This window comes from Protobothrops mucrosquamatus, unplaced genomic scaffold, assembly GCF_001527695.2.
Source record: "Protobothrops mucrosquamatus isolate PMUCROS unplaced genomic scaffold, P.Mucros_1.0 scaffold457, whole genome shotgun sequence".
NCBI classification, from domain to species: Eukaryota; Metazoa; Chordata; class Lepidosauria; order Squamata; family Viperidae; genus Protobothrops; species Protobothrops mucrosquamatus.
The window spans coordinates 310396-318734 of record NW_015386779.1 but is presented as its reverse complement, the minus strand read 5'-3'; the positions used below and the strand labels follow the sequence as shown (position 1 = coordinate 318734).

General features: G+C 39.4%; 1 protein-coding gene and 1 non-coding gene across 2 annotated transcripts in view; both read right to left on the bottom strand.

Annotated features, from left to right (window-relative positions):
• Positions 1 to 1789, bottom strand: part of LOC107287924 (ribonuclease inhibitor) — a 22780-nt gene extending 20991 nt beyond the window's left edge. The window contains exon 1 of the mRNA XM_015816485.1: positions 1771 to 1789. The gene's annotated coding sequence lies outside the window, so the exon portion shown is untranslated. The remainder of the gene's footprint in view (positions 1 to 1770) is intronic.
• A 6096-nt stretch (positions 1790 to 7885) lies between these two features.
• Positions 7886 to 7958, bottom strand: TRNAA-AGC. Its single transcript has one exon. It is a non-coding gene; the product is annotated as a tRNA-Ala (tRNA).
• Between the last annotated feature and the right edge of the window lie 381 nt (positions 7959 to 8339).

Here is an 8339-nt window from a genome sequence, read left to right as displayed (position 1 = left end):
AAAATATAGGAGAAACAATACCTATGGACACTTGGGAGCTGATCTGGGTGAGAAATGTGAAGTTTACACAAGCACAAAATTTACGTGAAAATTTTTATAAGATGTTTTATAGATGGCACTTGGATCCTTCAACTATGTCTCGTATTTATCCGAATTATGAATCCAAGTGCTGGAGGTGTGGTCATCCAGATGCAACTTTTTTTCATATGTGGTGGACTTGTAAGGTCATTAAGGCCTTTTGGATACAATTATGGTGGAACTTACAGCAGATTTTTAAAAAAAGGATTATTTTTCTTCCACAGTTGTTTCTTCTAGGCATTGTGCAAGATTTAGATGCAAAGGAAATAAATTTGATGCTTTATTGTTTATCTGCTGCCAGATTGTTAATAGCCCAAAACTGGAAGAGCCCAATTCTGCCTACGATGGGAGACTGGAGATTGAAAGTTTCGTATCTTGCTGAAATGGCAAAGATTTCGGCTTACTTGAAGAACCATTCAAATGAACAATTTTTATCAATATGGAGAAGATGGATTGTTTATATTCAAAAGAAACATAGAGTGGTAGAATATAATTTAGGATTTTAGGTTTTTTTTTTTAAGTTTGTTTATTTCTATCCTTTTTGGTAGATGAAGATATTTTGTGGAGTTAGAGATATTAGTATTTGTTTACTTTTATATGAATATTATCCTGGGATTAGGTTTGGGAAGTCGGGGGGGTGGGGGGTTTTTGATTGTTTATTGTGATTACTTATGATTGTTTTTTTATGATGGAAAAATAAATAAAATTTTCTGGAAAAAAAATAATACTGCAACTTAAATGTGTTTCTCTAAACTAAAATGTAATGTCGTGTATAGTCTTATTATGGATTAGGTAGTCATATCATGAAACAAAAAGGACAATCCATATCTAGGACATTTTGGAAGTCATTGTGGATAAAACTCAACGTCTGTCGGTCATGCTAGAAGTTCAGTCTACTATAATTGGAAAGCACCATGCTGTGGAAATTTGAGGAAGACCTGGGCAGACCTTTGACCTGATTTAGTAAATTATTTGCAAGAAACAAAGAAGATTGGGAACGAATGGGATTCAATATTTTTTTCTCAGCTTTGGGACAACCGATTTCGCAACCCCCCCCCCCCCCCTGGATATTTTGTTGAAGGACAGTATACAAATCCGAAGAAGGGAGAGTTCTGTTTTGTTGGATTTTGTTCTAAAGCAGTATGTAGTAAGCCGCAAAGCAGAGCATCTGCTCGCTCAGCGACTCATCGGTCGCCTGCGAGATCAACCAAGCCCCGGCCCAACTCAGGATTGTATTAGCTTTTTTGGTTGCTGCTGCACACTGCTGGCTCATAGTCAAGTGATCGTCCACTAGGACTCCAAGGTCCCTCTCACAGTTGCTGTTTTTAAGCCAGGTCCCTGGAATGCGGGCGCTGGCCCTTCTCTTCTGGCTCCAGACTAACCACGCCCTCTCTTGTTCTCCTGGCAGAAAGTCTCCCACTTACATCCGTCGGGAAAACCCCAGGCACGAAGGCCGCGCCCGGTAGCGAGAGGAAACGCCCGGGCTCCACGCGGCAGAACTAAGCACCTCCGCAACTTCCCCCAAAGAGCGATCATTATCCCTCCAGCAGCCTCGACTTCCTTTTCCCCAATACCCCCTTTTCTTTGCAAAAGGCCGGCTCGGTTTACTGCGGCGCTAGGCGCTTTTTCCGCAGTCGATCAGCGGACCGCATTTTCCCAACCCGGGAGCCCGGTTCGCCAGGCCATACTCACTGCGCACGGATTTCTTGGGAAAGGAAGCTGGCAATAAACGTCAGGCGACAACTTCCTACTGTCTGGTTTCCGTGCAACCGGCGGTGTTAGTCTCTAATACTCTTCGGGGCTGCCAAATGGAAAGGAAAAAGCCTCGCTAAACTCGGAACGCGCCGGGGCCCGCTAATTTAAGCCCTATTTATTGAAAGGGGGGGGGGAAGAGGAAGTATTTTTTATTAAATACAGAATTTAGTCGAGACACAAATGCGGGATGGCAATTGCATTGGAAAAGGGGACCTACGGCATTTTAGGAGGGGAGAGACTAAGGGGGTTAGAAAGGTGACGGCGCCAAAGCTGCATAATTCATTGAATCTGATACGGAACGCGATAGACCTTTAATTCTTGAGGCAGTTTTTCTCCCACCACCTCCGCGAATGCCACTCAAACGCTCCTAAGCAGGACGGAACAGATGTTTAAAAAGAGGTGGGGGTGGGGAGTCTGCCACGGAGGCAGCTAAGCGATCCCATTCTACCCACTGCCCGTTTCGTAACAAGTCTGATTGGCTTTAAAGCAGTGTTTCTCAACCTTGACAATTTTAAGGCATGTGGACTTCAACTCCCAGAATTCCACAGCCAGCATTGCTGGCTGTGGAATTCTGGGAGTTGAAGTCCACATGCCTTAAAATTGTCAAGGTTGAGAAACACTGCTTTAAAGCAACGATACAAGATGTGATCGGCTTTTACGACTATGCTGAAAATTATCCAGAGACCTTGGCTTGTTTGCATCTGGAGTTTGGCTTGCCAGGCCCAAATTAGACTGCTGGTCTATTCATGTTTGTTCTTTCTTTGTTTCTGTCAAAAGACCACGTTCACAATTGCAGGAAGCCAGGAAGTCTTGTGGCGCTGGCTTGTCAAAGATACCTTTGCGTGTCACAAGAGTGGTTTATAGTATAACAAATATTGTCAAACAGAAGTAACATCAGTTAAATCAATTGAAGTATTTCGGTAACAGCGCACCTGATTTGTCTGTGTTCATACAGACCAAACTGCCTGATTGAACAGTGAATATAACCAGTGCATTCACCAATTAAAAATTGCAATTATCATCTTGTTCTATCCTGTTTCAGAGCACTAAAGACAGTAAAGAGTAACCAAAACATTTTGCCTTTAAATTTCTATATACTGTTATGTTTATCACTAATAAATTGTTTAAGTGACATATGTACTCTTTTGAGATTTACATTAAACTTCATATACAGAGGAAAGAGTTCTGAATGGATTTTGGCAAAGCATTCTTGCCTTGATTTTATAACATACTGCAAGAAACCTCACTAAAATATAGACAAAGGAGGAAATATAAATTATCAAAAAAAAGGAAACAAAACTCACGATATAGGTTTTGTATAAAACAAAATAATTGCTTTGTAGAAAGAAGAGTTATAACATTTAACAAGGGGAGACTAAGGGGCTACAAAGGCAACAGTGTTAAGGTAGCTTTATTTATTAAATCTGATATACTGCTACTTGCTGTTAATTCTGAAATAAACTTCCTCCTACCATCTCTTTAAATCACCATTCTCTTCCTCATTCCAGGATTATTACATGTTCATACTAACATATCTGTATCTATCTGTGCATGCTGGCTAGGGAATTTGGTGAGTTGAAAGCCACACATCTTAAAGTTGCTAACATTGAGAAACACTGCAATAGATGCGAAAGACTACATGGAAATGTTTTCTAATTGGAAGAAAAATGGAAGTTAAACACAGTTTATTTCATGCCTGTTCTATTAACTGCCCCATATAATCACTGCAAAGTATTAGAGCATAATTCTGTAGTTGCAACTTGCTGAGTATAGTTTGAAACTTGCCAGTGGTATGTTTGACTTTAAAATTCAGCTAAGGCCATTCTTTATTCACAGTGAAAGAGAAACACATATTTGTGTCAAATACTACTACTACTACTACTACTACTACTACTACTACTACTACTACTACTAATAATAATAATAATAATAATAATAATAATAATAATAATAATAATAATAATAAAGTTGGAAGGGACCTTGGAGGTCATCGAGTCCAACCCCCTGCTGAGGCAGGAAACTCTACACCATTTCGGACAAATGGCTGTCCAGTCTCTTCTTAAAAACTTCCAGTTTCTGATTCCTAGAATAGCAATGATAATCTCAGTTCAATGAGTGGCACTCCATTCTAGCATATCCAAAGATTACCCTGTATTATGGTTAGTACATTGCAAAATGCTACTGCAGGGATTATGGTTTGAATAGTTGTGGATGCATTAAACACTTTTGAGGGTGGTCTCTTGAGTTGTGGCTGTACTTTGGACTCAAAAACTGCTGAGGAGATCTTGTCAGAATGTTTCTTATCTTCTACAAAATATTTACATAAGATAAACACTGAAAACCAACATAATGTCATAACAAATTGGAATTCTTTGTTCTAGGGCTCTTCAATCTTTTCAGAAAGTTGCATTGTACTGAAATGTAAGCAAGTCAGAGGTTTCTGGCATTTATGGTGCAGATTTTTAAAACTCACTCAAAATAAAACTTAGTATGGCTAGTTCTTGCAAAAGTGCTAAAAATATGATTTATTTTTAAAAAGAGATATTCAGTAAAGATTTTGGATAACCAGAAGTTAATTCAATAAATCGGAGGGTTGCATTAATAATTAATTTTAGGGCTCCCAGGCAACCTTTCTTGCTGGGATTAGGTAATGGCATAAGCGTATTGTGTAGGATTCATCACCTGATGATGTCTCCATCACATAGATATTTATTGTTACATTGATGGCAATGCTAATTAAAACTACTGATAAATTCCCCCTATACGTGAATATACTTAAGTGAATATATAATAATAATAATAATAATAATAATAATAATAATAATAATAATAATAATAATAATAATAATAATAATAATAAAGTTGGAAGGGACCTTGGAGGTCATCTAGTCCAACTCCCTGCTCAGGCAGGAAACACTATACCATTTTAGACAAATGGCTGTCCAGTTTCTTCTTAAAAACTTCCAGTGTTGGAGCATTCATCGCTTCTGGAGGCAGGTTGTTCGACTGGTTAATTGTTCTCACTGTCAGGAAGTTTCTCCTTAGTTCTAGGTTGCTTCTCTCCTTGATTAGTTTCCATCCGTTGCTTCTTGTCCTGCCTTCAGGCGTCTTGGAAAATAGCTTGACACCCTCTTCTTTGTGGCAGCCCCTGAGATATTGGAACACTGCTATCATGTCCCCCCTCGTCCTTCTCTTCATTAAACTAGACATACCCAATTCCAGCAGCTGTTCCTTATATGCTTTAGCCTCCAGTCCCCTAATCATCTTTGTTCCTCTTCTCTGTACTCTTTCTAGAATCTCAACATCTTTTTTTACATCGCGGTGACCAAAACTGGATGCTGAGAATGTAAGCATTTGGTCAAGAAATTTCTGGAATTATACCAAGTGTGAATCTTAAATGTACACGCTCCACATTTACCTGCATTGTTACAAGCCTGATGGATAATGGCAATGCTGAAAAGCAAAGAAGGTGAATTATGTCTATGACTCTGTGAGGTTTGGCTCTGGTCTACAGTTTGTAGGAAGATAATTTGAGATTAGATTCCATAGGGCTAAACTGGGTCAAAGAAACTGCTGAGCTAAACACTTTCAAATCACACATTTTGGTGAGCTAGCTGAAATGAAAAACAGTGGAGAAGTAGGCAGATATTTCATTAGGTGTAGGGCTCAGGATGTTATTATACTGAGGTTTGTTAAACTTGCTGGCATAGTAGGAAAACAATGTGTAGAAGGAAGTTCAGGACTATTGAACTGGTTAGAAGTTTATTACTGTGACAGGACTAGTATGTGTCACTAGGAAACTCATCATTCTAACAGTGTCGGAGAGAGATTCATCCTCATTTTGACAAGTCTTCTTTCTTTCTGATTTTTTTCTCTGTTCACTCCCCATTCTCACTCCACAGCAATAATTATAACCAAAGTATGAGTGTGAACATGTTCCAGAATTCTCAGAATATAAAATAACATAAATTGATAGGGTATAATAAAACAGACAAGAAATGTGCTCCTTTTGCCTTGACTTCCATGCTGTTTGCTGAACAATTCAACTCAACTAAAAGAGTTTACTGGAATCAAAACAATTAAAAAACGAAAATTATAATATTTCGGACATGTGATGCGACACCCAGAAAAATACGGCATGCTCCATTTAATCCTCCAGGGAGAGATTGAAGGCAAACGAGGTCCAGGCAGAAGAAGAACATTGTGGCTTCAAAATCTAAGGGATTGGTTTGGACAAAACTCAGCAGCACTTTTTTGTGCGGCTGCTGATAAAAACAGGATCGCCAACATGATCGCCAACGTCTGATAACGGATATGGCACAAGAAGAAGAAGGAATGGGAAATATGTACAGCCAAAGCGGGAAGAAATAGAAAATGACTTTTTTTGGTTTGGTTTTGCACTTTTTTATAGTGGTTAGGGTATTATCCATATAAAAAAATGCACTTCTGTAACTATTTGTTCTCTTTTTAATTTGATACCATTTTTGTCCAGGCATTTTGTGCTCTTCGCTTATCTTTACATGGCAATTCTGAGACTATGTTTTTATTCTTTCTATGTAAGGTAGGATAAAGGATTTTCTCTGTTTTAAAAAAGTAATATACAAAACTGAAAACTATAAATATTAACCCAATCAAAAGTAGAATGAAGTGTTAGAGCCAAGTGACAGAAGTGAAGGAAAATATGCAAAGAGAGAGAGAGAGAGAGCTTGGTTTTCACAAATCATTTGAAGGGGTTCCTTACAAGGCCTATTATTTACATGAGAGGTGGGAAGACTTTCTGGTGATGCAAAAGACTTAGGACTAAAAGCAATTCTGCCCTTGGGAATATCTTTCAGATATTTCCCCCCCCCCATCTTAATTTTAACATTAGAAGGGGGGGGGAGAAGAGTTATGTTGCCACTTCTACAGATACATTGAAAATCAGAAATCCTTACAATCCTTCCTCTGATAATATTATAAATCCTCCCTACCTTACGCCTCTCCCCTGCCTATATTATTGCATGCTTAGGGGCTACATATCCATGAAGTATAATTTCAGATTGAATGTGCCAGGAAAGATTGTGATTATGGCCTCTTTGCATGGATAAAGTTCCTCCAAAACGAATTCCCTGGCATCCCCCGCCCACCCACAGTGTCGTTGGAGATCCAGCATTTGCTTGAACAATGCAGCAGAGTAAAATCTTTGTGTTTCATTACAAGAGAGATTTGTTTGCCTGTTTGCGTTGCGCGGCCTCCTTGATTTCCACAAGGTCTGACTCGGCTGCACGTCCTACAAACCAAGGTGGTGAAGGAGTTTTGCTGTGTACTTGTGCACCCACCCATCTTTCCTAAAACAATTTTATGCTACCCACTAGGGGGCAGCCTATGCACATCTGAGCAACAAAGGGCTTGAGATATCATAACATAGCTAACCTCTGTTTAATGAGGAATAATTATTTTAGGAAGTAAAAAGTAATGTTGGACTTCGGACTATTGGGAGTTGGACAATACTACTTTTTTATTCTTGAATGCAACACATATTTCGCTAACTTCATATTTAATTTATCTTATTATCTAGACACAATAATAATAGTTTGTAGGATGATTACATCCTGGCTGTTAAAAACAGTCAATTTAAGGTTCGTTATCATTTCAGAACTGATTAGCTAAAATATTAAAGAGGAAAATATTATTTTTGTCTTCTTATGCAATATTTTTCATTTTCACGTTACATGTTCTGCGTCAATCTGAATACAATACTTGCTTAGTGGTTTGTTAAACACAACATTTCTGTATTTAAATGTCGAGGATCCCATCTGGTGAAGCAATAATTAATGCACATGAAAGGAGTTCAGTAATAAGAAAAAGTTACAAGAGCTTGTTGTGTTTTATTGTGAAGGATTAAGACAAATCAAAATGCTAGTTCTCTAAAGCCACAGGTATGATGAGGATTGTCACAGAGTTTTCGTGAGTATTTCTTTCCAGCAAATGAATGTGACTTGTAAGATTCAGGATCGTTTAAAATATTGGATCGAACACAACTAATATCGAGAAAAAAAGGAAAAAAAGGCTTTGGAGAATGCGGGCATCGATCCCGCTACCTCTCGCATGCTAAGCGAGCGCTCTACCATTTGAGCTAATTCCCCTTCCTTACTTTCGCTTTTTTTTCTTAAGCCCTATATAGCAATACCGAAGAACTGATCCAAACTATTGGTAATGTTGTTTCCTCGATCCGTTCCCGAGTTCTGTGAATTGTCCCAAATTTCGTCTCCTCACGATAAAACAAGCACGCAAAGGAGGGAAGAAGGACTGGGAACGCAGCCTCGCCAGAAAGCGGGATGGGGATAGGGAGGGGGGGGGGGGAGAAACTACACTTCCCATGATGACCCTTCATAGCGCATGCGTGGCGCGGTCTTGCCGAGCGCGCCTCCGGGAGGAGAAACTCGAAGCGCCGCGGACGGCGGTGGGTTTGCTCCTGATCCGGGCTCGCTTTGCATTGGGCGAGGCGGCGGCGGCGGCGGTTGGCG